Source organism: Melanotaenia boesemani, chromosome 15 (genome assembly GCF_017639745.1).
Source record: "Melanotaenia boesemani isolate fMelBoe1 chromosome 15, fMelBoe1.pri, whole genome shotgun sequence".
Lineage (NCBI taxonomy): Eukaryota > Metazoa > Chordata > Actinopteri > Atheriniformes > Melanotaeniidae > Melanotaenia > Melanotaenia boesemani.
In genome coordinates, this window is record NC_055696.1 from 8,079,055 (window position 1) to 8,087,591 (window position 8,537).

The following is an 8,537-nucleotide window of genomic DNA, read 5'->3' on the forward strand; positions in this document are numbered from 1 at the left end:
GTGTAAATCTGCCCCACCACTGAAATGAATCCCAGTGGAGCTGAGAGGCAGGATTTAAAACCACTCATCTCTTTACAATCAAACTCTGTTCTGTTCTAAATCTGATCTCTGTGGTCTTTGCGTGACACACTAAAAACATTTGAATCATCTATTCAGTTTTGTGTAGATGATTCAAAAGCCAATAACATCCTGCTAAATGAATTAGCTTTGCTTCTGAAGCGGTTTGTCACGTCTTTAATCAAGAACATTGTTGTTTCGTGTTTTTTTTCTTTATAATCATTCAGCTGTTGAGAAACAGAAGCTTTGATTTAATCCTGACCTGAGTTGCGGTGTCAGCAAGAACTACAGATGCTGAGGATTTTAAGGTTTTAAGTGCTCTATGTTTGGGCGTGGAGGGGGTTTAGCTGCATTTTAAACTTGGATGATCTGGGATCAACTCATCAGACCACCTTAAAATGAATCCTCAATGCAGACAGGTTCATTTCCTGTTTGTCATTTGAGACCACTAAACTAGCGCTTTGTTCCTGACACATCAAAACTGAATGATAGCTGGCACACTGTCAGACATGGTGGAGACATTCTCTGTCTTCTAACTTCACACAAGGAACTGAAACATGCTGACAGAGTAAACTGTAAAACCTCTGGAGTTTAATATGGAAGATGTTTTGAAACAATCACAACCACATAAACCATATACCCAACTCTGTAGCTGACACCAGAGACAAGCTGTCTATCACTAACTCACTCCATCCTAACTAGCTTCACTGAAGCTATAAAATGCAAGCCTGATGCTAATAAACATAACGATCAAGGTGCATGAAATACAAAACAAAAACCAGCTGCAACAACAAAACCAAAAAGTAAGGCTTATTTAAGTGTTAACTGCTGAGCCACTGCAAATGTACATAAGTTCCTGTACAAATGCATCATTAAGAAAGTTACTTTAAGTGAATAATTTATCCACCGATGGATGCAGAAGAAAAAATTCTCCAGCTTAGAAATTCATGCAGATTAGTCATTTTCAAATGTGACTATTTTCTGACTATGATGAATAAAATATTGAGTCATCCCAAAATACTCTTGAAGCCATACAAGACTTTACAAGTCTTAGCTCGTCTTAGCAAGTATGCAACACAGTGTTTGTGAAAACTAGATAAAATCTTCAGGGATCAACCAAAGCAAAAAACTGTTGCTCTTTAAAGTGAAAAGACACTTGCACCAGATTTTTAGGTGCAAATAGGCACAGTCAAAACCCCAAATGTAAACCTGGGGATGTTATGAGATGATCACAATAACTGACATTTGTTTTTCACTTTAAATACAATCCCTCATCATGGTGGGATATAGATCTTAGGTTAAAGTTGATAGGTATATAGTCATCTTCAACAACTTATGCATTATAAAAAGCTAATCATCATCCCATCCTATTAACAAGACACTGTCATGTGCTACTATTTGATGATGGAAGTCTGTAACAGTCATAATAGTGAATCTTGAAAAACATCTTTGGCTGAAACTGAGTGCCCGGACATAAGAATAAAACCATCCTGCAGAGATTTACAACATGATAACAAGAGTTTTTAAACATGCTGAAATCCCAACAGGATGCATGGTCCTTTTTCCTGAACTGATGCAGCATGAGATAAAACAAATTCATTTTCCAAAGCTTGTTCCATGATCTTAACGCTGTGTAACAGCCTCATACAAACATTTCCCAGGACTTTGTCCTCTGGAAGGCTTTCCTAAACACCAGCCAGAGAGAAACACTTATCTTCCCAGCCCTGACACCAGGAGGACGGCTGATGACAACAATGCACTGGTCTATGTCTTTATTTGGGGATGAAGCGCAGGAATCCTCACTAGATGCTACATCTCACACACAGCTCAAGGGCTTAGCGCCAGTTTGAGTCATCCTTGTTCTGTAAATACAGAGGTAATGTGCAGATGTGTATGTCTGTGTTTGGATTCCTGGGTCACAGAGTTGTGTATTGTATTTTTAATAGCCAGGTCACTGTTGCCCAATATACAAGAAATAGATGAGGACTGATGTCTGTTTCTGCCTACAACATGACTACTGTGTTCCTGCCATAAATAAATAATAATAATAAAAAAAAATCATTCAGATTTCACGTGTTTATCAAATATCAACAGATTCAAACAACACATAAATAGTTTATCCAAACAGTCCTCTGGTATTTACAGATTTACCCAACAGTTTAGCTTTTCTTTAGTAAGGCTAATATGGGTTGGGGTAGAATGAAACTAAGGAAACTGAGTACTTTCATTCAGTTTTAAGGCTTTATATATCAGGACAATAAATATCACCGGCTTAAATTAAATAAATATAATATCTGAACAACACATGATATATGAAAAAATGGCTAAATTTAGAAATAGAGTATAAAAGAATATGTACATCCCATGATTCAGCAGCTTGTATAACCTCAGCACTTATTAGTAGAAGATAACTTATTATCAGTAAGTGTGAAAACATCTCTAAAAGCTAAGGTTTTGTTGGTCCGGCACTTAACACAAAGCCTAGGAGAAAAACATCATCAATGATCTTAGAGCAGCAGTTTGTCAATCTGGAATTTCCTCACAACATGGTGCCAATCATTCTAAACTAAGAGGTGGAAAACATTAAAGACAGTTGTCAGTCTTCCCAGAAGTAAATGTCGCAGCAAGTTTATCTCAAGGTCAGACCTCCCAATGCTCAGAAAAACTGCAAAATATATTTCAGTCTCCATAGACCTCAGTGAACATGTCAAATATTAAAGTTTATTATAGTACATGCAGAAAAAGACTGAACAGGTATGACTTGTTCGGGAAGGTTGACAGAAGAAAGTCACTTATGGAATAAAGCTGTTTGGACAAATGAGGTCAACCTGGAGATGTACGGCATCACGTGTGGTGAAAACCGAACAGAATATCAGCACAAACACCTCATACTAACTGTTAAAGCAGCACCACTGAACTCTGACAGATTTTCACACTTTGGCGCCTCCAACGAAGGTTAATACGACATCCATCTTGCATCCTGTCTCTACTCTGTTGGAGTAGAAGTCAGTCCTATGTTGATTCTTGCTCTGATACTTTCTCTTTTCCTCACTTCTTCTGATAATGACTTCTTGTGCTTCTTTGCTGATTTAACCACGGTGTGTTTAAAATGGCCACTGTGTTGATATCCATTTGCCTGCATGTGACCTGGAGCCATAAAGTGAAACACAGTTGTCATGTGATGCCCTGTGCCAGAAAAAAAGTTGTGAAATCTGGTTTCTCAGCCTCCAGGGCAACAACAACTTCAGGAATGTCCATAATGAATGTCAGTTCTATTAAAATGGTTCAGAAGTAGTGATGTGCAGATCGATACTAAAATATTGATACTACCGATAGCAGCTTTTTGTGCTCTAGAATCGATTTTCATGTTAGAATATCGATATATTAGTGATTTGGTGTAAAAACGTTGTCTATCATGAAGTGGAATACAGTGGAAAGGAACTATAATATCAGGATCTTCTCTAAATTATACCCAGTTGGCAGGAACTACTTTTTCTTCCGCCTGCCAAAGTCATGTGAAATGGCACATGAAGGGGCGCAGCAGCTCACTCACGCAGGCGTGTGTGGTGTATGATGTGTGTGGGAAGACACAGAGGTGTTGCAGCAACACCACAATCCTCTTTAAACATCTGAGAGTCAACCATAACACAATATATAATAAAATTATGATGAGGAAGAGGAGTGGGGCAGGTGCTGCAAGGGCGAGACACGTCACTCTTTAAAGCTGCAGGCAGGTACAAACCACTATTCAGAGGGATAAATGTGGAGCTGTGTACCACTGATGCTACATTTTTGGAAAGTGGTTTTCATCTCCACTCAACTTTATTTATATAGCCCTTTCAAACAACCACAGCTGAAACAAAGTGCTGTACATAAATGGACAAAGCAACACATAAAAAATACAAAAATCAACCAGGAAATAAATAATATGACAAAATATAATAGAATAATCATTCATTGTTTTTAAAACAGTTTTAAAACAATAAGCAATTTTAAAAGCATAAACAAATTAGAAACAAACAAAACCAATAAATAAAACAAACCACAGCACACTGTACAGGAACAGTCTCATACTGGGCTGAAAGCCAACCAATAAAAATGGGGTTTAAGATGAGTTTTAAAACTAGACAATGAAGAAGCTTGTCTAATGTGGAGAGGGAGCGTCTGTCTGCAAGGTTTAAGTTTTTGTATTGACATTCAAACAACAAGAGTTTCCCTCGTTCTAAAGACCATTGCATCCTGTTTCGTTATGTGCAACATTAATGCTGCAATAAATATCTGTACAAGTTCAGCTTGGAGTGATATGTGTCCCTGAGATCAGCTCAAATCAATTCAGCAGGCCTAGATTTAGTTGGCAAGGATGCTGCAGATGCTGGTGTCTTTAAATATCCAGTAAAACAGCCATTGAAGGGTTTCTAAAAAAAAAATTTAATAGGATAGAAAGACAATAACATCTATCCCTGTATATATTGTATTTTACTTGGTATCAGATAGGAAAGAAAATGAATGGTATCACACATCACTAGCCAGAAGCACAAAGCTTTAAAAGTACAGTGTTTAAGAATTACTGAAATCTAGTGGTGAAAAATGGGTATAGCAATGACTTCAAACGCCAAGCACAGTTGTGAATGGATGGTGGTCATCGTGGGCATAAATTCTTCCAGACATAAACATATTTTCAACTGAGTAGAAACGGTGGTCTCAGGTGCAGTGATGACTGCAGAACAGGAAACTACTTAAAAATGATCTACGTGTGTACCGTCTTCTTCCATGTGCTTTTTAAGGCGTTACCTATTCCAAATGGTGCTCTAGCACCTATTCATCCAGAACTACAGTTTCAAAGCTCAGAGGGTTCTCACTTCACACCAAGCGGCAACCTCCGCTGGTAAAATGTGAAGCCTATGCAGAAGTGCATAAATTGCAGTTCACCCCTCATCCGCTAGGGGCTAGCTCCAAAACAGAGTCAATCCCCACAGACTCCCAAAAAAAGCCTGTTTAAAGCCTGGTACAATAATCCATTTTAGGATTAATAGGTCAAGTTTACCTTCATGACAACTGTGAGGGGGTGATTTATTTTCTAACTGGATGTTATTTAATCTTGAAATTCGGCATAATTAGGGATGTGTCCTTTTGATTGACAGGTATCCAATATCTGCAGCAAGAAGGGAGAGTGCAGCACAACCGCGGTTTTTAGCCGGCTAACAGCGTGCCTTAGCTTTATCCCACCAACCTCTGTTAGCTGGTTAGCTACTGTTAGCTCTCGGTTAGCTCAGTTAGCTCTTAGCTACAGGCGGCTCAGAGTTTGATGGGTGTCAATCATCCACCCCCACCTTCACAGTCCCTCTCTCAGCTCCACCTCTTTGCCCATTTTTGGATTTTTTGGGAACAACATGTGTGACGTTGCCAAGGTGGCAACGGTGGGAACCGCCCATGAACTTCAATTCAGCTTTTTAGAAACCTATGGGTGACGTCCATCCGTCCATCTTTTATATACAGTCTATGCTTCACACACACAGATGTTTGTCCTTTCACAGACATCATTGTAAAAATAGTGGCACAAATATAGCAGCTGCCATTTATGTGGATGCATGGCAAGTAGATATAAATAGCTTATTCTAAGACAACAAAACAGTTACTTTAGCTAAGTGATTAGAAAACAATAGAAACATGGTTTTTCTTATTTGATATTTTTCTCTTGCTGACCTTAGATTTTATACATGCAGCACCTTTGAGGTTGGAAACTTATGTAGTGTTGCTTTAAGCACAGGACGAAGTACCCAGCCACAGGACATGGACATTGTTGACAATGAATTCTAATATCATCTGTCAATGAGCAAAAGCTTGGCTGAACCTGGGCCATGCAACAAGACAACAATCCCAAGCACACTGACAAATCTACAATAAAATGGCTGAAAAAGGAAAGAAGCAAGATGTTACAATGATCCAGTCAAAGTTTAGACCTCAGCCCAAATTAAATACTGTAACAGGAATATAAAAGGGCTGTGCATAAATAGATGCCTGCAAATCCTGAAATTAACAGTGGCAAGATTGTGAAGAAGAGCAGGTCAAAACTCCTAATTATGTCTCACAGAAAACAATTACAAGCAGTTAAGTCATAGGCATAGTTATATATATATATATATATATATATATATATATGAATTATAAATAAATCATAAATAATGACACGGTGTAATACATCGTGTGTCATTATTGTATTTATCTAACTCGAAGTCCTGATAAGAATCACATAACTTGTTCTATTAAATGCTGATACGTATCCTAGGATTAAAAGAGGGTGTACTTTCTTTTTCAATTTCTATAAGGGAAACCAGTTATCTGTTAATGAATGGTGCACCAAAACAGCCATGCCAGTCAATGATAGTTAACCAGTGTCCTGCACCATAAACTGAGTTAAACAATAAAAATGACAAACACCAGGACACAGCAGGTATACTGCAGCTGCATGAGGCTGCTTCCATTATTTTTTTAAGCTGCAGTGCAAAAAAGATCTTTAAGTTCTTAATTTTTCATGGAAGACATTAACCAGACAACAGAACACAAACTATAATGCAAAAAACTTTGTGTACTTTTAGTTACTTTCTGGGAAGAGGCAGGGTGGATTATTAGCAGACACCACTGAAGCAGTGTTTCTTAATCTTCTACCGGTTTCTGGAAGGACTCCATATGACAAATAGTCTTTGTGTCCCAAGACAGAGAGGTCTGTTTAAGTTAAATGTTTATTTTATTAATTCAAAAGCTGAATATGAGAAAATAGACAAAAAATTAAAACATTCATGCAGTTTCACACTACTGAAAGTGACCATAGTTTCATATTTTATTTGTTGGCGGAAACAAGTCATCTAGCCCCGCTGACAAATTGTCGACAGGTTTGTGTTATTATTAAAAACAACTCTCCATATTTGGCAAGTTGTCAGAGTGGACTATTCCTGTGAGAAGGAGCTCACAGGAGGAGGGAAACTTCAAAATCTCCTCCTGCTGTGACTCGTCTGTAGGGGGGGGGGCAACACCTGCACAATAAAAAGCAGTCAAAAAGCACCTGTACAACCCACAAACTAAACATAATGGCAAGACAAATTCTGTTATTCAGCTCACAGACTCAACAAAAGGTTTTGGAGTCCCCATGATGCCACTACATTATGGTGTATTATTATCAGTTCTATGGATATCACTTTATCAGCCCATCCCCATCCCTCCTTTCATCAGGGAGCTGCTGAGAGTGGCCCGGACAGATACATGACTGTCTAGCACTGAAATGGAAACTGTAGGGAATCACTGTAAAGATAGCTGAGAGGATTATCTGGGTGTCCTCTTTTCCAAAGACTCTTTAATATAAAAAAATGAAATCTTGTCACCTTGTATCACTTTATGTTTTAGTCTAGATGGTTTTATGCTTTGTGACAATTCAGCCACTTGTGTTAGAAAGAAAAAAATGCAAATTTTCAACTGGCTGTGTGAGGTCCACATCCACTTGACATTTGAATAAATTATTTTGAAATAACTATTATTTTGCTAATTAGTGGAGATATTAACTTAGCTGTACACAGGAGGTCCAAATATGTCAGAACCATTAAAATAGAAAGTTAAAATAGATTTTGTCAGATAATTACATAAGTCAGAAATAGTGAATGAAAAACAGCCCATGAAGACACCTCAACCATGTAAAGCATTTCCAGACAACAGCTTAGCTCAAATAAAACTTGACTTTATAACTGCAAGATGCCCTGGGATATTTACATTTATAGGTGCTATATGTAACAAAATCAAAGGTCAATGATGGAAAAAAAATAAATGTTATATATCATTAAAAATCTAATCAGTTTACTTAAATAACTGGCATGTGTTTCTTCTCTTAGAATGAGCCAATTATATCTGGTTGCTGTGGGTCCACATACATGGCAGCTGCCACGTTTGTGCCACCATTTTTACCATGGTGTCCGTGAAAGAACAAACATCTCTGTGTGACGTGTATTAACTTTAAAATTGCAGAACCAGCTTTGTTTTATAGGTACTAGAGCATTGTTTGAGATAAGTTGCATCTTCAAAGGCACATAAAATAGGACTACACATGTACACAATTTTACTTGTAGTTACCTGTAGTGGAGTCATCACTGCACTTGAGACAAGTTGATGTCTGGAAGAATTTTGGCTCCTGATAGTCACCATCCATTCACAACTGTGTTTAGCATTTGAAGTAATTTCTATGCCCATCTTCATTTTTACTTTAAAGCTACACACTGTAGCTTTAAAGTAACTTAAAGACGATATCTGTGCAGTGAATTAAATTCCACTTGCATATCTCCTGCAGACAACTCCTGCGAATAACTTGATAACCATCCCTTGTATGTACACTCAATGAGTTATGGTGGTCAAATCACAGTCAGGTCAAATTCTAGGAGTAGGTCAACTCAACTGTGAATGTATTCATGATGAGTTGGAGCCTAAAAGAAGGTAGACTA